A 26898-nucleotide genomic window follows, 5' to 3' on the forward strand; every position below is an offset into this window, starting at 1 on the left:
ACCCCAAACCAAACAACAAAAACAAACACACACACACACACACACATCACTTCCAATCTACCAAACGATTCAAGACTTCTCCGATGGAGAGTAATTTCTGTCATTTTTGAAATTACACTTTTAACATTTAGATGTGAATCCCATGTTCATATGGATGCTTTTTGGATTTGGATCCTTTCTACAAATTCTACAGGAATTTAGGGTGTTTGAAATGCCAGGGCGATTTAAAGAAAGAATAATTCCAACTGAAATGGTGTGTGTATACAAGAGATTGTTAAAAAAAAAAAGAATCATCTAAATTCTTTGCCACATGCCTTGCTGGCATTAGTTGGAAAGCGTCAATTTAGTCAAATGTGTTAAACATTTTCCTTAAAGCGGTGAAAGACAAAGCAAGGAAGAACAACACACAAAATGCACGACAAAACGTAAAGTGTTTTATTTTGAAGTATTTGAAACGGTGTAACAAGTGTCGATAAACAATGAAAATAGGTATCATTATGGCGTGGACCAGCGCATAGCTCAATGGTAGAGTTACTGTAGCAGACCATCATTGCTACGGGGCTTGGTCCCTAAGCGGAAGGTACCCGGGTGCTGAATCTGGTGCTGGGAAGCATTTGCGCTGCCTGTCATCCCATGTTAAACTCTGTCGCTCCATAATTAAGGCACCGGGATGCCCCGCTAAAAAATCCCTTTGAAAAAGAGTATGTAGGGCATGACAATTATTGAGGGGAAACTTGACTATTAATGTCCTAGTTTGGAAGAATCTGTCGCGTCCGGTTGTTGACACTGAAAATGTGTCACTTTTATACCAAGCGTCAGTTGCTACTGTCACTATGCCCTCACAACATGACTGTAAATAGTGTGAGAAACATGAAAAGCTACAGTAAGGCGCCGCCCACAGTTTTCTTACATCACATCATCCCGCTATTTAGCCCTATTCTTTGAGGGCTGGAGATGTGTCCCATGGGTTGTCAAGAGTCATCCACACGGTGGCTGTTGCTTTTCCTCACACGTCTCTTTTGGTGCTCCGCGGGCCAGGTGATAATGCCAATTGTGATCGTGGCTGGTGCAACATGCTGGCCCTGGCAGGCTGAGGAGGTGCCACAGAGCCTGCTTCCACGCCATCAGTCATGCGAAAGTGGGCGCGTCCTTGTGCTGCCAGCCCTGCGAGATCAGCCCTCAGACGTCCTTGCAGGCCGGCTACGCGATGGCTCAGTTGTGTAGATACATATAGCGTCAGTGAGTTATTGCGCTTTACATGATGGTGTGTCCACAGCTCATGTGCCAGGTGCTCAGTTGCCCAGGTATGAACGATTCTTATAGGGCCACTATATTGCCGGGTTTTTCGGGTTTTCCCTTATAGTGTGTTTTACAGGTTTTTGTGCATGGTATACCTTCCCACACACTCCGTCCGCGCTGAAGGCGCTTCATTGGACTCCTTTGCTTACTGCACATCACTTTGTGACACTTCTTTCGTTTTTGCGCTCTCTACTGGCTAGCCGCTCGTGAGCACAGTTTTGTCTGGTTTGGGGCTAAGCCGCGCGGTCAGAGACATCTCAAAGCGAATTCACCAGACCAATCACAACAGAGCTGCCAGCTAAACCAATCAGCACTTACATGGTTTCATCCCCGCACGGGGGGTTTGTTGTGGGCGGCTCGTTGGCACAGATCGATCAGGAGGTATGGACCTGGGTCCCTGGATAAAACCACAAGTAACCATTACAATACTCATTGTGGCGAAGAATGACCAAATCAGGTTCTGAGCTATGTGCAAATTAGTTAGTCAGAGATACACCTTATATAACGTTTTATAATATTCATATACAATTCCAGTAAGCCTGTTTTAGAACGATATTTACAACAAGTATGTATGAGTTGGTCTATTGTGTAGACGCTAAATTCACATTTAGGTTTCACAGATTTACTTCTAATAACGCACATCTCAAGCCATGTAAATAATGATTTACCGATCTGTCTGATATGCTGCTGGTTGAAGCCTCCTTATGAGTCTTTGAAGTAGACAGAGTCGATGCGTTCCTCTTCTGCAGTTGGCTAAAACAGCATGTCTACATGTGGCATGATGTTGTGGAACAAATGCAGGAAAAAGCAAAAAACTTCATCTTCCATCCATTCTCCAACAAAGCCCCAGCTCTCTTCACTGTTATGGGATCAAATCCATCCTGAGTCTCTGAATTGTCTTGAAACCACTTTCAGGATGTTCTCCTTCTGCTCATACACCAGTACTTAACAGCACGACTGTGAAAGTTCCATCGTGTTGTGGAAGTGCCAGAGGAAGTCTGTGTGCCACACCACTTGATCCAGGATCGCAGTTCTCTTAAAAGCACCTGGAGAAGAAATGCAGCAAATCCACCAAGTTCGCTGATAAACAAAATTCACTTATGTTTGGGAATGTGGGATTGTTGCCTGCTGCATAATTAGGTTCAGCACTGATGCGCATAGCAGTGGATGTAGTGCGCACTAATTAAACCATCCTTCACTTTCCGCGGACTTCCACCTTTAGCTTTCCCTCATCACCGCTGCACCGCATAGCTTGGCGATGAGTTTGCCCTGTTGTCCATCGGGGAGTATAGTGCCCAGCCTCTCCATCAGCCGCAGGTGACCAACTGTGTCAGGCATTCGCATTTGAAGAGGATGACTCAAAAAACCGCTTCCTGACGTTTTATGGGGATCGATGGTAGCGTAGCACAGGGACTACTGGCCACGTGGGTGGAAATATCAGTGGTTCTCTCCGCCGGAATAGCAAATAACTGCATTTTTGATCTCTCCAGAATGTGATCTTTAGTAACTGCTAACATGCAGTCCAACAGCTCATTTTGCACCGTCTTTGAGGTGCCTTTGAAAACGGTAGCCGTTTTAAGGTGCTCCTCCAAGACGCTATCTAACGAGGCCAGCAGGTTAACTAAACCCCGAAAAACGCCGGGGTTGTCGGACGTGTCAGTCTCGTCATGGCCACGCAAAGCCAGTTCAAAGCCCCCACAAAATTTCACACAATCAATAATCTTCGACAAGACGTGCCTGTTCTTGTCTACTTCTTCGTTGTGCTTTATTACTGAGATCTTGTACCCTTGATCTAGCTGTGCGGCTATGTTAGCTTTGCCTAGCATGGCTAGCTTAATGGTACATGTCATGTGTGCCTTCGTGCACTCATGCTTTTTAATTCTTTCGGACAAATGTTTCATGTCATTTACCCCCTTCACAGTCCACGGGCACGACGTATCTGTCCCCGGCTGTTTGAATAGCAAGCATGGAAAACAGAAGACAGCATTTACCTTGTTGCATCCAGCTAGCCAAGCCTTTCTGGTGTACCAGTAACGTGTGAAACTTCGCGTATATTATTTGCTTTTCTCACGAGCATTCTGTGTTATGCACAAATCGGGTTGGTCCGGTCCAAGGTCTTCTCCTTTCGAAATGATTGGAGAGTAGCTCTTGCACGGAATTGGGTGCGGACCGAGGTCCGGCGACTCCACCTGCACACGAAGCCATTCTCATCCAACTACTGCGTCACCTTGGTCACTCACGAAAAACAACTCACGTCAATGCACGTAAGCAACGTGGGCGCCAACGTGGACGCCAACGTGAGCGCCCTCGTGACCAAAATATTTGACGGCGCTGATTGGCTGAAATTATGTTTCGGCGGCACAGTTTACTATTGAGTCTTTTGCAACGTGCTGGTTGCTGCTGTTTGGCTCGGGGGCTCCTTGCACGGCGCCCGGTAATGATAAACTAATGCCACGGGCAAGGCCAGGCAGGAAACATGTGACTTATCAGTAACTTTAGACATCGTAACACAATTTTAAACGAGATTTTATTGTAGATTATACATTTTACTGATACCAATTGTATGATATTTACCTTGTTCATTAAAAAATATATATATTTAAAAAAAAAAAAGAAAAACTATTTTTTTTTATTTATTTTTTTTAATTTTGTATGTGGGAAGAGGTGGGGCGGCGCCCCCAGCGCCCCGGCCGCCACTGAACAAATGCATTCATCATCATAATTATTCTATATATAATTTACACAGTGCCTGTAAACCGGAGGAGAACGCTGGCATTTCTACTCCTACTTGAAAGACTACGGAGGGATAGGGTCTGCAAATTAGTTTATTTGGGGGATGGGCCGGATGCGCTGACCGGTCCACTGCCCGCCGCCTCTGCAAAGCCTCGTGTCGCGTCGAAAAATAGACTTCAATCCTATTTCGAGCGGAGCCCAGCGGCGAGACGCTTCTGGGACGCTTCTGAGCCGTAATGCGGCGCGTCTGGTGGAATAGCACCCATTGACTAGAGTGGCTGCGATCCTTGCGGAAGTCGCGGCGCAGCCGTAACGCGACGCAGACGGGCCCGGTGGAATCTAGGGGTCAGAGTTATGTTTTGTGTTATGCCTATCACAAGAGAAGCCTTTTAATAGACATGTATCTTGCAAAGGTTTAGAGCACTTATTTAATCGGAAAAACTCTGGCTGAATTTTAGTCAGACACCTTGGTAAGGGCTGTAAATAACAAGCATACAGTATTTATTTTGATCTTTGTATAAATATATAATATAATACATATACAGTCTTAGCTGCTCAGTTAGTACATTTAATCAAACATAACTGCTCGCTTATCTTTCTTTTGCAAGAATAACATGCAAAAGTGTTATTCTTACACAAATGGGGCGAAGCCTGCGAGCTAGTTCAGGCAGTGAACTCGAGGACTTATGCTGCATTCATACATAACGCCCCTTGCCACTCTACAACCAACCAAACAGAGTCTCCTTAATATGCCACTCTATTTAACCTGCCAGATCTCTCTCCATGCATTGCTTGCTGCTGCTATTGCTGCAGCTATCTCTACGTCGCTGCTTCTTGCCTGCCCCACCACCACCCCAGCTTCCACCCCAGCTTCCACCTGTAGGCTCGGGGGTTAGTTATTTAATCATCACTCATCGTGCTATGTATATCTGTGGAGTCAGATGCCCGAGCCTAGTCGCCAAACTCAACTATATGCTGCTTCTAATAAACATGTTAAAGAAACATGTGCGTTGTCTGACTGAACTCAAGCACATGTATGTTCGAGTTAGGGTTAATAATTACTGAACTTGAGAACATATTATTTTATTCTCTATCTTTCTTTAATTTATAAGGCCTCTTAGCTTACTGTTTTTGTCTTTTTCGTGTCCACATAGTTGAATCAGGAAAGACTTCATTTTTTGTTTAAATAAGATTTATTGACACATGCGCCATATGATAAATGTTAAAGTCTTTGGCGATTAGACCCCGATCCTTAAATCGGATATATATAAAGGGGGAAATGCAGCCGTGAACATATAGGAACCCCCCCACCCCCGGGGTCTAGACACTGGTGGTGATGCTGAAGATCCGGATTTGATGAGGAGATGGGATGAAGAGGTGGTGTGATGAGTTGGAAGCAGGCTGCAGCATGAACACCTGAAATCACCTACTACTGCCGCACCGACAACTGCTATCCCTACAACTATTACACTTCCAATCGTTGCATGTACAACAGCAAAACCTACGAAAGCCGCACGTAGAACTGCAATAGCTACAACAGTTGCACCTACACTAACTTATCTTACAACAAAACCACCAACTACATCACATCTACGACTGCATCACCTACAATTACAGGCCCTAAAACTACTGCATATATGACTTCTGCACCTACTACTTTAGCCCTTAAAACATTCAGATTTACTTTTAGACATTTGTTTTCTATGAGTTTTTTATTAAATCTGTTTGAAATCAAGATGGAAATAAAATGAAAATGAATGAATGCCCCCTATATGCTGAAACTGTTTAATTATTTAATTATTATTATTTTATTACAATTATGACTTTCACTTTGGCATTGAGGATGGAAGATACAGGCAGGTGGGTATTAAGCATTTATGTAGTACATTGATGTTATGCTGAATCATAATGGTGTCATTAAAGACACTTACTCAAAAGAATATAAGGACATTAAATAAGAGAGATTTAGATTTTATTAATATTACTGTTATCTATTTGAAATGTATTTGCATTTTACTCAGATAATATGGTACAAATATTTTTTGCAAATCATTTTCATCCCCACTATATTCATTATTTTGTTATAACATACTGTCATGCAAGTGGAACCTTGTTCTACATTCACAGAGTTGGAATGCTGTAGCAACCTGTTCTGGAGGACAAAAGAACAGGGTACGACAATAATTGACATTTGACATTCTTTTCATATATGTATTATAATTGAGAACGCTGCCGTTCGAGTCCTCACTAACACTAAGAAAGTGGATCACATCACTCCAGTTCTGAAGTCTTTACACTGGTTTCCTGTGTGTCAAATAATTTATTTCAAAATACTGCTGCTGGTTTATAAAGCATTGAATGGTTTAGGCCCAAAATATATTTCTGACCTGCTACTACATTATGAACCATCCAGATCCCTCAGGTCTTCTGGGACGGGTCTGCTTTTTGTCCCCAGAGTCAGAACTAAACATGGAGAAGCAGCGTTCAGTTATTATGCTCCAAATATCTGGAACAAACTACCAGAAACCTGCAGGTCCGCTACAACTCTTACTACTTTTAAATCCAGGCTGAAGACCTTTCTTTTTGCCGCTGCTTTTAATTGAACTATTCATATATTAAACTGCACTGTAACTTTTATTCATGTACTTTTTATTTTTCTATTATTATCTTTGCTTTTTAATGACTGTTTTTAAATGCCATTTTCTTAATGTCTTTCATTTTTGTAAAGCACTTTGAATTGCCTTGTGTTGAAAGGAGCTATATACATAAGCTAGCCTTGCCTTGCCTTGCCTTACAAGATGGCCATTAAATAATAAATAGTTTGATTATTTATTGATGTTTCACTAAATATTTATCCGTACTATGGTATTTTCTTCTAAATCTTACTTTATTGTCATTACATTATATTTAACTACTTTTAGTGTCATTGCTTTACAGCATATTTAGCCATTTTGATGTCTTTGAATCAAAAAGTTTCTGTCTTATTGGCCTTGTGTGCTTGATATGTTCTCCAGTTTTAATATGTTGTATTTGTCATGCATATTGCTCTGAAAATCTTTTAAACTTTGTCCGGAAGCTTCAGAAGTGCTACATAAACAAAACTATTGTCAATAATTGCCAATACAACTATTAGCCTCAGCCATACAGTATCCCAATTATCACATATTTAAAGTTTCAATATGTGATTGTTGCATAAATGCTTTTACAATTTCTGTAATAGGTTTGGAAATCGAGGCAAATGTTTCTCTTTAACTTTAATTATACAGCACTTTTTTTTAAAAAGAGTCACAAAGTGATTTACATGGATTAAAAACAGGCCATTTCCCCCCAAACAACAGCATTTCAACAATAGCAGCAGCTGAAGAAAGTAAGAAGAAATAGAACATGGACAAATATTCCATCCCTTCAGGTCTGCTTTAAGCACAACAATTAAGGGTGGGAAGTGTTCCTGGTAAAGGCCTGATAATCGTCTAAAGTTCATAAAACGTACTTTTGTGTCTGGATAAATTAATGGGGACGTGTTTGTCTGACGGGTTAAATCATTGACTGGGAATCATTCACCTCTTTGAAAAGTTTCATTTATAGATTTAGAAAATTCCTCCCCGTTTTGCAGTCTTATTGCGTAGGTAGGGGGTCAATATTAGACTAAAGGTTATGATAATAAATAATGCGTGAAACAAAGGATAGCCAAAATATTTGAGAATATTCAAACCCTGCTGTGTCACGTTAAATAAAAACACATCACAACAGTGTCATATAATAAGCCTGGATCAACCTTTGTTGTGTTATTCTCTATCTTTCTTTAATTTATAAGGCTTCTTAGCCTCCTCTTTTTGTCTTTTTCATGTCAACATAGAGTTCAATCAGGAGAGTTTTTTGTTATAAAGGGGGAAATGCAGCCGTGAGCATATAGGAACATATCAAAAGTACATCTACTCCTGATAACACTCAGATCGTGAGCGTTTTGAGCAACGCATCAAGCGGCACCTACATCAACTGCTCCTTCAACAGAATCACCAACTACTGCCGGGACAACGACTGCAGCACCTAAGACTACAGGAGCTACAACTGCAGCACCTAAAACAGTAGCACCTACATCCACTGCTCCTACGACTGCAGCACCAACTAAAATCACACCTACGACCTCAGCAACTACAACTGCAGCACCAACTATACTGTAGTTGTACCTATAACTGCAGCAACTGAGACCCTACGACATCAGCAGCTGCAACGACTATAGCACCAATGATTGCAGCACCGACAGTTGCAACTGCAACCGCCGTTCCTAGCTACACAAATAACTGCTGCTCCAACAATGGCTGCTCCTTTGACCGCATCAATTGGGACTGCAGCACCTACAACAGGATAAAATAAATCATAGGAGACAAAATGGATATTTCAAACCATTTTAGTTCTCCTTCCGCAGTAAGGGATCAATCGTCAGCCTCATTGACCTTCTCTTTGTGGTCACATTTGCAGGTTGCGAGTGTTATAATCAGCACAGCTTCAACAGTCGTCAGCTTCGACATTGAAGGCAGAGTGCTACTTGATAAACATTTTTTACAAGGGTCACTGCTTTTTGTGAAGCAAATGTTTTGTTTTTTCTCTCATTTCCAGTTTCAAGTGGAGTAAGAAACTACATCAGTCTTGTCACCGCATCCTTCCTCTTGCTGATGTCGAAGCAACTTTCAAATCAGCAATAAAACCGTTGCTGTTTTGAATTGAATGCCATCAAATAATTTGTTCTCGATAAAAACTAAGTCAGTGAAAAAATAATTCATGATGTCTAAGGTCTTGTAGCTTTAGATGAACTTGATATCAAATCCATTGATTACATTGTCCATTAAATTATCACTAGAATAATAAGACAAATTATGTAAAATTAATGTTAATGAATTATTGAAATAGTGATGTACAAATCACCCTTGCTTCACTGATCACTGTACAATAGAAATATTTGACTGTGACAAATACTAATGCTGGCTTGTTTAGTATTGTCAAACAAGTAAAACCAGCCACTGCAAAGTCACTCTAGCCATTAGAGCATCTCACACAATCGGACTGCTGTGTGATTTCCTTTAACTCCATTTCAATAGTGTCCGCCTTTGTTGTATCAGAGATTCATGTTTGTCAAAAATAGAAAACAAGGAGTGGTGCATAGTTCATTTGGACTCTTGTTTATAAAAACACCTCTAGGCAGACTGAGAGATACATTCCTCCATTAGTAACAAGCAGCATCAAACATTAATCAAAGTGAACTATGCCTCCTGACAAAAAAGAAAATCTATTCGAATAGCCACACGCGCATCTTGCAAAACCTTACAACAAACCGCACGTAACATTTTGAAAATGATTTACAAATATCTACCACGAATACAAAATAAAAAAAGTCCTTCAAAGTATGTTCATATCGGCTTAATAAAGACTAAGAACAGGCCTGTAATAACAGATTCCAAATGCACTATGTCAAATAATGTAACTTTACATGGAGTGCTTTAAGAGCTTACTTACATTACTCAGTTATAAATGTTAACATTTCTAACTGCTCACTAGACAGTAAAGTGTGCTCTTGCTGACATCATGAGGGGAAAAAGCAGGTGCATTTGAATTCCCACAATGTTCACAGGAAGAATATGTTGAAAACTATGCTTTTTACACCAGTCTGTCCGACTGATAATCTCCTCTGGGGATTGACCACTACTTGATGGTAAACTGCCCTCAAATGACGGCAAAAATACAGTATTCAAGGCCATGAGTCACATTTCTTAATAAAAGTTTTAGAGCAGAGGCGTGTGCCCCCAAACTCCCCCTTGGGGGAAGGCAAAGCCCCCAAAGGGTTAATCCCATACCCAAGGATAAAAGAAAATCCTTTGCTGCGTTCCAATAANTCGTCTCTGGCAAACTTCTTGCCTTTTTCAAAAGCCTCGTCGATAGGTAAAGCCCCGGTGCCTTTGCAGCTGGCTTTGGATTCGCCGCTAGTTTAGCAGCGCAGGGTCTTCGTACGTTTTTAACACACCATCGTAGCGATGGCGTTGTTTCAGGTGACCAATCAGGTTGGAAGTATTATAGCTCGTTGCCTTTTTCCCTCCTCGTGGAACTTCTGCATTGCATTTGTTAATACAAATAGCAAGCGAACTATCTAACTCTGAAACTTTGAAATAGTCCCATACTACCGACGACATGTTTGTTTACTTTCCCGGCTTCACGGCCGCACACTATTTACGTCACAGCCAGGCATGAGTTAGGGAGCGCTGGATTTGTGAAAAACTCCCCTCTTCCTAAACCACTACCACAGTACTGGCAAAACGGGATGAGCCGAGTAAAAAACAAGTGCCCCTCATCCCAATCCACCCACACCGCAGTATTTTTTCCTTTTTTTTGACCCAAAAAATATATTGTATATTATCGGGGCTATTAATACTTTCATCGGGTTTATTGGGATGACCTCATAATTCCTAATATCTGACCGATAATTATCGGGCCGATAATTATCGTGCACCACTAACTTAAAGTATTAGCCTACAGATGTTACAAACATCTATGTCTCTTTTCATGTAACTAAGGGAATACAGTTGCCTTTTTTGCATCCTGATTACATAGTACCAATAAATGTAATCCATTACTCCCAAAGCCTGCCTACTTACTAGTATAGCCTTAGTAGTTTATTCCTCCTGTTCCTTCATTACACACACCCTGTAATAGATTTTGGGTCAGACCTAATTAAAATGTCTTGCCACCATAATGACTTTGTCCAACATGTGTGTGCGCCTAGCATTTTTTTTTACCTATATATTTGTTACCCTCTTTTAATATTTAAGCAGGAATCAATGGGCTTGAAGCTCATTTAGGGGACTAGATGACAGCAAAAATATGAAATAGAATACATCTTATTATTGACATCTCCTGACCTCTGTATTTTGGTGGATATTGGAGATATTTTTTAAATTTACATCTAAGACATGCGGTAGTTTATCAGATTACGTGTCACAGGGACTGCGGCACACTGATTGATTTGTAACCAGACTTCCATTTCGACACTACTACTGCACGTCTTCATCATTCATCAGTGTTATGTCTTTGTCCATTTTGACTCTGATGAAGCTGCAGCAGTGTCAATGCATTTTGCACTTTTCTTTCTTTTTTTGCTGATTTCATTATCCCTTATTTAGTTATTGATGCAATAATTGATGTGGAAGCAGCTGGCTTGGGGAGCAATGGATTACTTGTAACAGGATTACGTAATCAGGACAAGAGAAAGTATTCCCTTACAGTTACATTTAAAAAAAGCTGTATCGGATTACTGTTACATCTCTAGAAATTGTGGATTACTACCATGAGAGGAGGTATGTGGCAATCTGTACGCAGATGTTATCATGTGGTATAGAGGCCCATCATAGATTGTAATATTACCAAATAAAGTGGTACTATTAAAGGACAAAATAAATCATTGTGCTCTATACCCTTTTAAAAAAAACTTGGTAGTGGTGGTGGGTGATGTTGGGGTGGATGCACTACCAGGCGCCGGTGCATCATTGCATAAACCTATTATCAGATGCATTGTGTTGAAGTATTTTTAGAGGCGAGGGAGGAGAAGGCATCTCTGGCTGCTCTGGTGCCGGCAAACGCTCTGCATTTTGCCGCCGTGTTGTTGCCTTCTCCGGGGGCAATCGTTTAAGTGTCACGGTACCTCTGGGTGTTGTGTGTGTGTAGGGGAGGGTGACAATAACTCTCCCTGCCACTCCCACCCCCCTTTCTCTCTCAACCCCCCCATTAAAAAATAGAAAAAAGAAAGAAGACAGAAAAGTGTCACTGGAAGATTACTGTCACACCGCTGTCACCGTGACGATGCCCCGCGGGCAGTACGGGGGCGGGAATTGGCGGGGGTCGGGTCGTTGGAGATGGGAGGTGGGGGCATTTAAGCACCACTCCCCTTTCTATGTCTACCCCTCTCTCTTTCTCTCTCTCTCTCTTGCTTTCCTTGGTGATTAGCTCGCCCTGTGGTGAGCGCTAAGCGGCCTAATCTGCAACTGTGAGGTGGTGGGTGTAGAGAAGCAGGAAGAGTCACTATCTAGGGCAAGAAACAACACACACATATAGGAACACTCATTCAGTACACAAGGAATAATTATTAGAGTGTTCTGACTTTGCTTTTGCATGATCTGCAGAGCTTTTACATTATCGTTGGAATTGCAGCTGTGTTTTATTGTATAATAAATGCTTTCAAACAAAATTATCTTGACGTGCCCTTTGCATACTGCTTTGGTAACAGTGCTTCAGAGCAACAGTCACTGCAATAAAGTTTACAATTCAATGAATTACACCTTGGGTCAGTTGGCATGAAATTGCCCAGTGAAGCTTGATAATATACACGGATACTTTTCTGAAAGTCTTGCAAAGGAGACTAGAAACAAGTGGATTTGAAGGAAGTGTAATGCATTACACCCAAACTCCTCAAAATGTTTTATACATACACATTAGATAAGGTTAATCACCTGTTTTGGTATGTTGACCAGACGTGTTTCAGCACATGCAAATAAGTAGCTAATGTTAAAGTCTAGGTAAATAATTAACTTTCATATTTAATTTGGGTCTTATTCCTCTAGCCCATCATTCAGATCAGTGTTAATAATACAGTCCGACCTAAATTACTTCTGGGGATCTGGGAACAGGGTGACATCACCAAAAAAAAGTCGATCAGTAAAACATACAGAAAACATTCCTGCAATCAGTAATAAAACAAACCAAAGATTGCTTATTTAAAAGACACACACAAAAAAATCAAGTTTTAACCCAAACCGTGTAATCTTGACCCGTTTTTCTGTGAATATGACTGTATTAGGTTAGGGGTGTCCAGTCCAAATGTATACTATCAATACCCAACTGATCCCCTGGAAAGTAATTAAATACATTTTACAAGTAGGCCTACCGTATTATTTTGAGGTAGCTTTACTCTATGAGTAATTTGATTTCCTGTCTCCTCTTCATGTATGACAATAAAAGTTACTATATAGGTTCATATCATTGGTATAAACAATTAGTTAACTCGTGAATTATGATTTTATGGATTACGATATCTGGCAGTAAATAATAGTCAACAATGTTCAGGCAAAACACAAATACACAATAGAAGAAGGGGTGGGGGGACTACAGTGTTATTTTATTTGTATGATGTGTTTCTATTGAACACATAGTGAAACCATAGGAAGATATGCATGCACATGATCTAGCATTATTCCAATAATAACATATACTTTAATTAATATATATATATATTTTTTTTTTTCTCCATAATCCTGATGGATTCTTTATATTAGACCTTATTCACCCGGGCGTTAATATCTGAATATCTTGGGACCAATAGTGTGTTTCTTGGGGGAAATCCTCCTGATTTACCGGAGTGAGCTCTCCCAGAGTGATTTTCATAAGCATGGCTCCCTGCCATGTAGTTTCATCCATTCCACTCATCTGGATGCCATCACAGGCATATGGGCACTATATTGTGTCGACTGTGCGGCCGTGTTGTGTATTCAGCATTTTGCAAGTGTAGTGTGCATGAGTCCCTCTGGGCTGCATACCTCTGACACCCTCAGAGTGTGTAGTCAGCCACACATGCAGATGTACTTTCTAGGCACACGCACTCTTTTTTATAAATTTAAGTCAGCCGTGCGAGAGCCCTACATCTGCCTTAAATCATAACTGATCAGTCTCCCCAATCAACCATTCTGGCCCGGTCCATTTCCTGACCCAGCTCCTCGTCTCTCTCCTCGCTATTAGTCAAAGCCTTCTTTTTAAACAATCCTTCTCCAAACACTACTGCTGCCAGGTTTTTCAGCCGGCGTAGATTTAGCTGCCTTGTCAGTAGCGCTGCTGTCCTAATCTCTATCACAGCCTCAACTCTGGCCTCAAGGAACGATCAGACAGAGAAAAAGGGAGAGAAGTAGATATTGTGCCAGAATCGCCTCTTTTTTCCCCTCATATAAGCGAATGTGTAACGTGGCAAAGGCCCAGTGCAGACCTACCCGCAAGATGTTTATGACTAAAAAGCTGCAGCCCTCCCATGGTCCTTTGAAAGAGAAAGAGTTGGGTGGGAGTAGGGGGTGAGAGAGGGGAGGCAGGCAGACTTGGCACAACACTCCTTTTAGTGTTCTGAATGTGCCAGGGTCCCTTTCACCTCCCTCCAGCCCCTATGTACCTTTATTTTCTTTGTCTTTTCATCTTTGATATCGTTTTTTTACTTCCTCCTAATGGCTAGTGGCTTGTCATAAAGTAGGCTAATTTATGAAAGCTCTGCAGTGCTGGTCTGAGATTTTAAGGATCACATTAGGAGCATGTGCTTACATCTGGGTAGTATAAAGCGTGTGATTATTCTCTCAGCTTTGAGTCAGTACTGTACTGCCTTACTTTATATACACCAGGTTTCTTAGGTTACAAGGATGCTGAAAACGACAAGATTTAAAAAATGTTTTTCATGTTTCTGCAGTGGTTTTAGTGATACTTTTAACCCCCTTATCAGTCCAAAAGACTGTATTGTCTAAAACAATAAACTAATGTCACACTCAACTATCTTTAACTACACTATATTTTTAATTGCTATTGGATTGTGACCGAATGCATTTTTTTTACCCGAAATTTGGGAAATATTGGCAAGTAAACAGAACATGGTCCTAACTCCCTCACGCAAGTATGCAGTGCAATCATTTTGCTGAGACAATGATGTTGTTACCGGAAATCACCATCTTGGCTGAACTCTGGTGATTACATTTACAAAACAGCTTTTTCTTCATTTAAACACTTCTCTTAGTATAGCCTACTGCCATTTCATACATGTTGAAAATAAGCTCAATGTGTGAATTTTGACCATGAGTTTCACCAAAAGTAACGATCACTGCTGTTAGCTAGCTAGCAATGCTAACGTTGTCTCAGATTGAATGAGGCTTCTGAGCCATGAACAAAAGTGATACTAGCTGCTGTTAGCTAGCTAGCAACGTTATCGTCCGCACTAGCATAGCATTAGCTCAATTAACCTGATAAAATGTGGTTAAAACAGTGGCTTTTTTTCGACACTTGTATAGTTGTACATGTAGCAAACATAGAAAAATAACAATGTATTACTTAGTTTTACATTGTATGTCAATTACAAAAACCTCCCCAATACTATGGGTGGAACACAAACCTCTGCGCACATCGCTCTTTTCGTCAAAATGTGAAATGTGCATTGTGCATACATTTTTTGCTTTGTTAAAAACACTTAGTTGACTGCTCGGAAAGAGTACGTTTAAAGACTGATGTTTTTCTGACCAATCCCTCCCCCCAACTTTTTCCTTACATGGATTTTCGGCGTCGATAGATGTCGATAGATGTCTGGCCGTCGATGAGCATCCTGTCGCCCTACTCAGATTGGTGTGTCCTGCACCGTCGTGTCTTTTCAGCCGTGCCAACACCTTCCGCCGCCGCCGCCAAAAGCCGTCGGCAAAAGAAATCACTCTGATTGGCTGTTCAGCTAGCGAATCAGTGCATGAGAAGCGAAATGGAAGTGAGGGACCCAAAAAAACTATTAAGAAGGCAAATCTGAGATTTCATTTAACTCCAGCTCTCGACACAGGTTCGGGAAAGCCCCATGAGCTTCTCGCTGTAGAGTGAAAATGGAATGCACACGCTATTTGTGGTTTGTTTATATCACGCAGTCTGTTCTTCTTCTCTCGGTTATCACGCAGTCTGTCTTTTCGGTTGTTGCCTCTTTTGAATGACGAATACACACTACCACCGCCTGCTGTTAAGGAGAGTTATTGCCACTCACGCATGCGTGTACGTGCTTCTTGGCTGTCGGCTGAAGTCTTTGCGGTGTGTTCCAGTGCGACTGTTGGCCAAGACGCAGGAGACGTGAGGCGAAAAAACAATCGGGTCCGTCGGGACGTGTTCTTTGGTGTCAGTTTGGTGTGTCTGGGCCTTTACAACACTTTGACTTTGCACCAAGCGGGCGGGGGTAATTATGTGCTGGTTTGTTTTTGGGTCCAACAGTTCTTCTGAATGTTCTCCATGTTTGCCAAACACAAAGCTGTCCTAGCTATCCCAATGAATCGAGTAAATCATGACAAATTTTCCAGCTTTAATGTGTTCATGATATTATTTTGGAAAAATGGACCGGGAACGCAACCCGTTATTTTGTGCCATGACGAATTTTCTAGAGTATTGAGGTAAAGTAGTTGTTGGAGAGTACAAATCGCGAAAGAGTCGCAGCAAAAGTGCAAGGCGGCAAGATTCGGTCGGAGGATTATACGTTGTCACAGAGCAGATTCGGGGTGAAGGGTTGTAAATGACTGATTTGAGAGGTTGTAATAACCAAGTTGCAGTTGTAATGGAAAATATATTAAAAAAAATATATATATTTTTCTGCAAGTGAATATTTCATCACTAAGTTCATTTTTTTCCTACAAGCTACAACACTTTTTTTCTTCTTCTGTGACTTTAAATTTGGTTCACAGATACGTGGATATTTTATACAAGTGTAAATGTATGTACACAAGCTCAGATTTTTATCCTGCAAGTGCTCCCATCAGGTTTTACAAGCTCTCGCATTTTGCACCATATCTACCTTCATAGTTGCAGGGCTGATGGGAAACAGATGGAACTAATAAGGCCAGGACAGACAATCTAAACAGGTGGGAAAACAAACAAAGACAGGAAGTAAAAGCAGACATGACACAGATTGAGGGAACTTTCAAATAAAATAGGAAACAGATAAACTAATGGGATCATGACCGATCACGACACCATAAATAAGCCCTACAGCCGTACAGGACATAAATAATGAATAGAAGCTCAAAACTATTAATACTACTATTAACTTGATAAAAACCATACAGAACAACATTGATAATGTATATTATTATGGGTTAAGAATTGGGTAAAATGGGGAAATCAGTTCAATCATAGCGCTCTTAAAAGCCTCAATTTGGTAGCCATTTAATATTGTAGCAATGTAGTTTTTAAGACAAATCAATTCACTCAACACGCTTAACTCCAGTGAAGAAGAATCTGCCAGTAAGAATACTATATTATAATAAAAGGGAATAATGGGTAGTCCAGGAAGCAGTCAGTAGTATGTAGGTTATATGTTACTAAAAACAGGGACGGCAGACTGTATTTTAGTGATGCTCTACGCTTTAAATGGGGATCGGTCCACACTACTTGGGCTATCTCATAGTTAAACCAGTCAAATAAAGTCAGATTTACCACCATAAACATATACTAGAGCAAAATTCTCATTGTCCACGACACAGCAAGGTCATTGCTGAAACACGTCTCACATATTTCCAATCTTACTCAGACGTACACACACTCACACACAGGAGCAGCCCATCCACACCCCGGCGGCCTGCAAGCTCTCAGATATATAATTTTCTTCAAATGCACCTTTTCAGACTAGTTTGCCTGTATCCTCAGTGCCCTTTTTCAATCTGAGCTGCCGACTCATCCTGTCGCGTCCCGTCTTTCACAAATCACACGGCGGCGGGGCCGTGCTCGGAGAGGGACAATTTGTCAGCTGTATGCATGACTAAGCAACGGATTCACCATCCATTACACTGACCGGACAGAGGAGAGGGGGAGGAGAGGGGATGGAGGAATTGCATGTGTGAATGTGTCTGTTTGTTCATGCAATCCTATCCTCCGATTTAAGACCTTCAGAGAGAGGTCATTTCTGCAAAGTGACCATATTCCTGCTCTTCGTCATTTGCACAACTACAATGGTTTGCTCAATGATGAATGGTTTTAGGGTTAATTAAATGTACCAAGGTTTGGGGGAATTGTCCCAATGGTCAACTTACGTATTGAAGCATTATGAAGAAAACATATATTTATTTATCCTTGGTTGACCATAGGCTCTAGTTTGAAGACTTTTTGTTATAGCACAATCTGGGTCAAGTGATTTACTGATTAGGCATTGAACCTGTATATTGATGATTGATGATTTCTGCAGTTGCGCCATGTGTTGATTTTTTCCCCTCTGCCTTTTAGGGTTGCTGCTGCTACTGTACATCACTGTCCGCCTGTTAACCACTGGAAAACAAGACATGCTACAAAAATGGACAAGAGTCGAGAGTTCATCTCCAGATGTAGCAACGGATCCCCTATTTTTTGGTAAGTTTTTAATATCTTGTTCACATCGAGATTTGAACTCAAAGTGTTTTGAGTTTTTCAGTTATTTTTATAACGCAAAAGAAGCATGAAACTAAGTTGCAGCCAGGGAGTTAGAGTTGCAGAAAAGAGTTTAACCAAATTGGAAATCATTAAGCTAAACATCTCCTTTACTATGTGCCATTTCTGTGGAAACAGGGACTTCAACATTTATGCTAAATATATTGTGATTCACACTGGATTCCAAGCTAATTTTTCACATGGGTGATCCGATCTCTATTAAAAAACCACACATTTTAAGTTTATGTTTTTTGCCTAATTTCTTGCAGAAATACTTGCAAAAACATAATTTTTTGTTCATTTACTAATCGGTATAAGTTTCTTGTTATCTCAGCATTAGAAGTTACTGTTGAAGATACAGGATCTTTCTGTGTACGCCAGCCAGAATTGAGCTTCCAAAAAGCTCTGGCATCCCAGCAGCGACCCGCCCTGTCCCCCAGTCCACATCCATTCTCGCTGTTAACTTAATAGTCCTTCAGGGCTGCTATACAACAAGCTAACTGTTGTGTTAGCTATTGCAAGTAGCCAGCTACTGCTCAACATTTTTTTACAGAAAAGGCTTTGTTGACAAGGTACAAAAGAGGATTAGGGCCACATGTGCATTTGTGTGGGGGTGGGGGGGATTGGCGGGTCTGACCAAAAGTGATTTTTCAGAACCTTTCAGAACTTTTAGAGTTCTGAGAATAAGTCAGAATTGTGAGATTAAAGTAAGAATTTTGACTTTTCTAAAGGCCCAAATTAGTTGTGTTTACAAGTAGTACACGTATCATTTATTTTCTATTATGCTTTATAATATATACAATTTACTAACAATTTATCGCACACACATACAATATTAGTCAAAGATAAGAATTAAATGGGAAAATTATTTAAAACAATTTCTTATTTTTGTGGATTGGTTAGGGTATATGTCATTTAAAGGTCCCATGTCATGGCCATTTCCACTGATCATAATTCCATTGTTGAGGTATACTAAAATAGATTTATATTGTGCAATTTTCCAAACTCAAATTGGTTTCTCATACAGCATCTCTGTAAAGTATGTGTATTCACTTTCTGTCCTAAACGGCTTGTTGGTGCTCCTGCCGCCCCCTCCCTGTGAGCCCAGTGGCCGTCTGCGAGACAGCGAGACACAGTGAAACCCAGCCCGAAACCAGCCTGAACACACACACACACCCGCAGCCTGGCTGGGAGTTTGTGTGTGTGCTCACACACTGACTCACAGCCTTGCCGCGTCCCGCCATCTCAGGGAGGAGAAATCGGCGGAGCTGCAGCTGAGAAAAGATTGAGTGTGTGTGTGTGAGGCCTGACGGCTCCGTGGACGTAACAGCTCCACGGATTGGTCCATTTGGAACAACGGGTCCATTTGGGTATGGGCACGTCGCTGTACCCAGGAAGAAAAAGAGAAATCCCCAGCGAGGCATTCTGGGGCAGCATAGACAGGTATTTTCAGTTTAGAGTTTTACTCCCTACAGGGTGTACTTTGACGGTTTGTGACTGCAGACGGTTACATGCATAAAAACCTTCATGACACACAAGAGGACGGGTAATAACCGGAAAAGCATGACATGGGACCTTTAACATATTGCGGCCAAGTCCAGAATAGCCACCACTTCACACAGACCGCCCTTTCCCCTCGTTCCTGACTGCTTTCACACAGAATTTCTGCCGACCACTGATGAACACTGATGGAGTTATACACCTGGCCCAATTGTTTAATTTTTACTTTTTAATACCTTATTTCAAGAAGGAGTGCATAAGCTGATACAAACACATGATGTACTGAAACACTGTACATACAGCACTGTTGTCTATTCATAAACTTTCAATACATGCAAAAATACACACACATACACCTACACACTTACTCACACTGACATCTGCAGTCCTGTGTCTGTGGTAAACAAAGATCACACACACACACACACACACACACACACACACACACACACACACACACACACACACACACACACACACACACACACACACACACGTACCTCTGGTGTGAATGGCCCTTGGCCACAGGCAGAGCTTTCACAGTAAACTAACCTTGATCAATAACCTGCTATGGACCTCAGCAAAACCCACTGTTCTCCCGACTGCTGGATTTCAATATCACGCCTGTTTGAACACTCTAGCCACGGGCCAACTGTATGTGTGTGTGCGCACATATGTGTGTGTGTTTGCATGTACAAGTGCTGCCTCTGCATGAATTTACGAGAGCCTCTGAGCATGTGTGAATGTGTTTGTGGCCTTGTGTGCGTGCTCAAAGAAATCTTAGTGCATGCATTTCAGTGTGTGTGTGTGTGTCTGTCTGTCTGTCTGTCTGTCTGTCTGTCTGTCTGTCTGTCTGTCTGTGTGTGTGTGTGTGTGTGTGTGTGTGTGTGTGTGTGTGAGTGAGTGAAGCCTCGGGGTTCGCTGTGAACGGTGCTAACTGGCCCTCTGAACTCCTCCATGTGAAGAGAAAGAAAAAGCCACCGGGCATGTGCAGAGGACAGCGTGCCATTTACCTGGGCTACGGATGGTTTTTAAAACTGGCAAGAGGGACTTCCACACACACACACACACACACACACACATACACACACACACACACACACACACACACACACACACACACACACACACACACACACACACACACAAACACAGAAGATTGTCCTGCATGGCTTTTGCCTCAAACGCAAAAGCACACCTTTGCTCCCTCGCCTCAAACACAAACACACTTCAAAAGTTTTTTTCTTCCCTTTTTTATTTTTGGAAGCGATAAAGGCAGTACTACCCCTGCGTTTAAGAATCCTAACCGATCTCTTCATGTGCCCTTTTCTCGCTTCCTGCAGAAAAAAAGAACGCCCCTCCGCGCCAAAAAAACTGCTTGTTTACATCCAGCGCTACGACTCGCAAGACAACCTTTTGGCTCTCCAAGGTGTCTGTCTGCAATGCTTTTTACATACGGTGAAGTGCATACGGCCCCTGCTCCTACTGGAACTGGGCTTTTAAAAGAGTTTGATGCTCAGAAAACTCAATGCTGAACCCCGGATGTCAAACAATACGGATGAGCATCACAGAACAGCACCTATGTGTCACAGTTGTAATGCTTTTGTCATGGTCTGTTTTCCTGTTTTATTTTGAAGTTTCACGATCTGTCTGTGTTTTCCAGTTTTTGTTCGTAAAGTGTTCACTCCCAGTTTGATGTCTGTTTTTACTTCCTGTCTCTGTGTTTTCCCTCCTGTTTGGTTACCTGGTAACCTTGTGTTTGTCTTTACTCCCCAGCTCTGTCTTGTCTTCGTGATTAGTCTTTCATGTATTTAAGTTATGGTTTTCTGTTGGCATTTGTTGGAGCTTTGATTTTACACATGGGGGAGTTCTGGTCTGTTTGCTCTTTTTGTTTTTGAATAAATGTGTTTTTTCTGTTAAAACCGTTGTCCATCCTACATTTGGGTCCAACCTGCTCTGCTCCACCATGACAAGTGTAATCAAAGCCATCTTTTTCTACATTTTCACACGAGTAGTGGATAAAAACTCATCTGAACCTGAGTGTGTGTGTGTTCATTTATCTTAATGTACCTGGCTTGTGTGTTTGAGCTGTGGTTGAATACAGCTGACCCAGATGTGTTAAGTGGGTCAGGGGAACACCACCGCCCACACAGTGGGGGTTCTGGGTAGGCGGGAGTTTTCTAGTGTGTCTGTGTGTGTGTGTGTGTGTGTGTGTGTGTGTGTGTGTGTGTGTGTGTGTGTGTGTGTGTGTGTGTGTGTGTGTGTGTGTGTGTGTGTGTGTGTGTGTGTGTGTGTGTGTGTGTGTGTGGATGGGGTTAGGACACTGGGGCAGTGCCCTGATTATACTCAGATTAGTTTTGGGAGTTCATCGCTCCTCCTCCTGAGCTTTCCCCCCCCCCACCATCTCTATCCCCCTCTGCTTTTCCTCTTTCCCCTCTGTTCTTCTTCCTTCCTCTCTCCATCCCTCTCTTCTTAGCTTTAACACAATATGATCCATTTATTTATGTGTCTTTTAGTGAAAATGGTAGCATATTGTCACATTTTGCTCTGAATAAAAATGTAGTGTACTGAATCCCCTTAATGTCAATATCCCCTCTTTTTATATTCTCTTTGATTAAACCTATTTTATTAAAGTGGGTTTTGTCTGTTGGGATTTCCCCCACTATTCAACTCTCTAAATAATAAAAATAAAAATAAAGTTTGGTAACAAATCGTTTTAGGCAATATACCTAAACAATGCTGTTACCAAGACTAAAAAGGCTGTACATTGTATCACTAATGATACCACTTTCTTACTCTAATAAGAAATCAAATAGGAGATGCACAATTATACAACATTTTAAAGATCATAGCCTTCTTAGAAATCAAATCTGGTGGTTTTATGGTCATTTTGCTTGAAATTGTCGCCGAGTGCACATTATTTGCTCGTTCTCAGGCAGAAAACCAGACGAAACAGCTTAGTGCAAAATATTAATAAGTCGTCAAATCTGTGGATACAATTCCAGTTTCGTCTACTAATACTATAGCGCTTCAAGTTGAAAACATTTCCCAAAAAGTGCTGGTGACGTCACTGTAGAGATTGGAGGACAGGAAACTATTAAAACAAAGACAGAAAAGCCCATTTGTTGGAATGAATCGCCTGGCGGACACTGAATGTTGTTTCTTGGTGAGTGTTGAACTTGGACTGTCACAGCATGAAACAAAAATAAAAAGACGCTATGTGGACACAGGGCCTTCCTCTTCTTTGTTTGATCTGTTGACTACCTGATTAGTGACTGGTTATCGTCTCTTGTCTCTCTACTTCCCCAGTGTGAGTGGAAGTGGGGCATAGAGCCTGGGCGGAGGGCTGGGAGGAGAGATGGCTGACGGGGAGGCATGCTGACTGGAGGAGTGCCAGCCGCTCTCACCCAGGTAAGGATCCATGCCAACTGTGCCTGGCTCTATCTGTCTCTCTGAACCAGTGGCCGTCATGCTTACTGACATTCAAAGTTTGTTATCCATAGTAAAGATTCACTACTCTGTTTCCACCCGTCTGGCGGTAATTTGTCATCTGTTTGAGATGTAACTATACTTTTATTTTGGTAAATCATCACAATAATGAAGAAAGAACGGCCGAATGCAGGTTGGAGCATTATTGGACCTGTGTGGGTTTGTGTGTGTATGTATGAAAAATAAGAATTATATCAAGGTAATTTCTAAGGATTTAAATGATTATCAATGTTTTGAATATTTCCTATTTCACCTGGTCAAATAACTGCCAATTCCTATTCCTGTTTGGCTCATTCAAATGCTTTTGACCACAATTTAATGATGGTTTAAAAATGCTAAAATCCCAAAGTTCCCCCCTCCTGAAACGCCTCCATTGGACTCTTTGTATATGCTGTCTTAACATAATGGCATCAATAAGTAACACCTTCGCTTCTATTGGCCAGCGCTTCCGGGATCTCTAGCTTTTGTCCAATGTTGACAGAGCCAATTCTAACTTTTATGCTTAGTTTTATGCATCAATGTCCATATGACATTAAGAAGTTACTCACGTTATTTTCGGTCACGTCAAATAGTCTCATCTGTGAATGAGGACGTGTGTGTGTTGTGTCATGTGTTTTGAATATTGCCTGCACCACTCTATTTGTAATCTCCTTGATGACAATAAGCTAGTTTTAATGTGTACATTTGACCATTTATGTGTTTCAACATATGTCAACAGTAGGTTGCTCTTGTAATGGCCTCCAAACTGAAATGACAGAGATATATATTCAAATAAATATCTATTTAAATGTTATCTTTTCCGTTCTTGTACGGGAAAACTGGGCACTGGACCCGACATCTGGTGAAAATGTAAGACACAGCCTGCCAGACAAAGTGTATCCTGTGGTCAACGGGAATTTGTTTTCTGTAGGCACATTGTTTTCCAAAAGCTCCCTTTGTCTTGCCCTTTAAAGCGTTGTTGCTTAAAAGTGGAAAACCGACCTAAAAAGTAGGTATATTCCAAATTATGAAGTTGATTATGAAGCCCTTTGAGCACTATCAGTGTGTTTTCTCAGTGCAGTGCATCACTTAATGTTACTACCCACATGCTGTCTGTGTGCCCAGAGTGCCGAAGGACAGTGGCTGTAACGGGCTCCCAGACAGATTGAGAACATCAGGTGTTTTAATTCAACCGTTGTCAGCCTGTTAAACACGGCTGCTCGGGCCAAACTGGCCCTCGGCTACACTCTAATGTTTATATGTGTAAGAATGAGCCAAACACATCCCCTCAACACACAGGTCAAAAGCTATGAACTCAAGAGTGGGCAAGTGCCAGAGACACGGCGGGCCTGCCAACTGCTACAAGCCTGTGGCCAGACGGCGAGCAGACCGGGGTCAGGAGCAGCCAAGTGGTGTCCAGTGAGGGATAGCCCGGTTTAATGTTGGCCAAACAACGCCCCCAGGCTGGCTGGACTCACTCAACATGACTGCTGTGTGTGTGTGTGTGTGTGTGTGTGTGTGTGTGTGTGTGTGTGTGTGTGTGTGTGTGTGTGTGTGTGTGTGTGTGTGTGTGTGTGTGTGTGTCGACAGAAAGAGAATGCTAAGCCTGTCCTCTGTGGGTTTGCTTTGCTGTTTACTGGCCAGAGCAGGATGAGAGGATGATATCCCTTTCCTAAATGCCCATGTGCTAAATTCTGTTTGTTCTATATCAACAAAGGTTATAATTTATTAAAAAAGTATAATATTATGACTTTCCATTTAAAGTAATTTAATGTTATTTTGAATTGCAATCAATCCTTTTTTTTATTTTATTTTACCATGATGTTTTTATTATTATTCTTTATTAGTGATTATTCTATTGTTTTAATAAATGTTTCATTTGTTTTTCTTCATTTTTTTATTATCTTTAGTTTTACCTATTTGGTTCAGTTGAAAATATACAAGGTATCATTTGTGATATGACTTTGTATGTTTTAAAAAAAAATTATGTTGGATTATTTATTGTTTCATAGAACATTGTTTTATTATTATAACTTTGCATTATTTAGTTATTTTAATGTTAATTTAACATAAAACCATGAGATCCTGATAGCTCATTTGGAGCAGTGGGTGGGCATTAGGGGCAAAGCCCTCAAATGGTTTAGGTCGTATCTGACTGGTAGGACTTTCTGCGTCAGCCTTGGGGACTGAGTCCTTGTCTGCTCCTCTCCTTTGTGGGGTTGCACAAGGCTCAGTGTTAGGCCCCCTGTTATTCTCCCTGTATTTGCTCCCTCTTGGGTCCATTCTTAGGAAGCCAAATATATGTGCCACTTAAAAAGAACGACTCACACTCAATTAAACCACTGTTAAACTGCCTTGAAGACATTAAGTCATGGATGCAACTTTTAAAAATTAAATGATGACAAAACCGAAGTTATGTTTTTTTGTGCCCCTAGGATCCTTGGGCCACTCCACCAGGCCTACCATCACAAATCTTGGGATAAAGATGGACCCTGAACTCATGGACAGCCAGATCAAGGCAGTTGTTAAAAACAGCTTCTTCCACCTCAGGCAGCTAGCCAAAATAAAGCCTTTCATAAATAGTGACCTTTTTGAAACAGTAGCCTTTGTCACCTCCCGCTTGGATTATTGTAATGCACTATATATTGGGATAAGTGCGTCCTCCCTTGCTCGCCTGCAGATGGTGCAAAATGATGCAGCACGGCTCTTAACTGGCACACGCAAACACGAGCACATTTCCCCCATTTTAGCTTCACTCCACTGGCTGCCCGTTCATTCAAGGATTCCTTTTAAAAGTATTTTATTTGCTTTTAAAGCCCTCAATGGCCCCACCCTACCTCTCTGAGCTGTTACACAGCTACACGCCCACTCGCACTCTCAGGTCAGCTGATCAGTTGCTCCTGAGGGTGCCAAAAACCAAGTCTAAGCGCAGAGGGGATCGTGCTTTCTCTGCTGCCGCCCCTAAACTGTGGAACGACCTGCCCTTGCTAATCAGACAGGCTCCCACACTGTCTGTTTTTAAATCCTGTCTTAAAACCATAGACTAAACCCACTTTTTCTCCTTAGCATTCGTAAACAAGTAGATTGTTTCTTTTATTTGCTTTCAGTGTTGTTTTTACTATATGGTTGTTTTTATGTTTTTACTTTATAATTGTTATATTTATTCTGGTTTGTTTTGTGTTCGTATCTTTTATGTGATTCTATACTTATTTTTATGTTTTGTGAGCTGAGCTGTGTGATTTTATATTTTATGTATCTCTCTGTACAGCACTTAGGTCTGGAGGTTTTAAAGTGCTATATAATCAATCAATCAATCAATCAATCAATCAATCAATCAATCAATCAATGTTTATTTATATAGCCCAATATCACAAATGTTACATTTGTCTCAGTGGTCTTCACAGTGTGTACAGAATATCAGTATGACAACACGACACCCTCTGTCCTTTGACCCTGACATCGTACAAGGAAAAACTTCCAGACAAAACCCCACAGTTTAAAGGGGAAAATGGGAGAAACCTCAGGGAGAGCAACAGAGGAGGGATCCCTCTCCCAGGACGGACAGACGTGCAATAGATGCCGTGTGTAAATCGAAAAGATAATACATTCACAACATAGGTAGTCCAAGTGTTTGGAAATGCATGTGTGTATAATAAGAAGATGAATCCACGAGGATGTCAGCAATCTTGTGGGAGCCATCAG

General features: G+C 41.3%; 1 long non-coding RNA gene across 2 annotated transcripts in view; it reads left to right on the plus strand.

Annotated features, from left to right (window-relative positions):
- The window catches only part of LOC104941935 (uncharacterized), a 56493-nt gene extending 30796 nt beyond the window's left edge, over positions 1 to 25697 (plus strand). For both annotated transcript variants that reach the window (XR_797952.1, XR_797953.1), the window contains exons 2-4: positions 18049 to 18171; positions 23038 to 23139; positions 25632 to 25697. This is a non-coding gene — a long non-coding RNA (uncharacterized lncRNA). The remainder of the gene's footprint in view (positions 1 to 18048; positions 18172 to 23037; positions 23140 to 25631) is intronic.
- Positions 25698 to 26898: the final 1201 nt, after the last annotated feature.

This window comes from Notothenia coriiceps, unplaced genomic scaffold, assembly GCF_000735185.1.
Source record: "Notothenia coriiceps isolate Sejong01 unplaced genomic scaffold, NC01 NC01_scaffold00000339, whole genome shotgun sequence".
Lineage (NCBI taxonomy): Eukaryota > Metazoa > Chordata > Actinopteri > Perciformes > Nototheniidae > Notothenia > Notothenia coriiceps.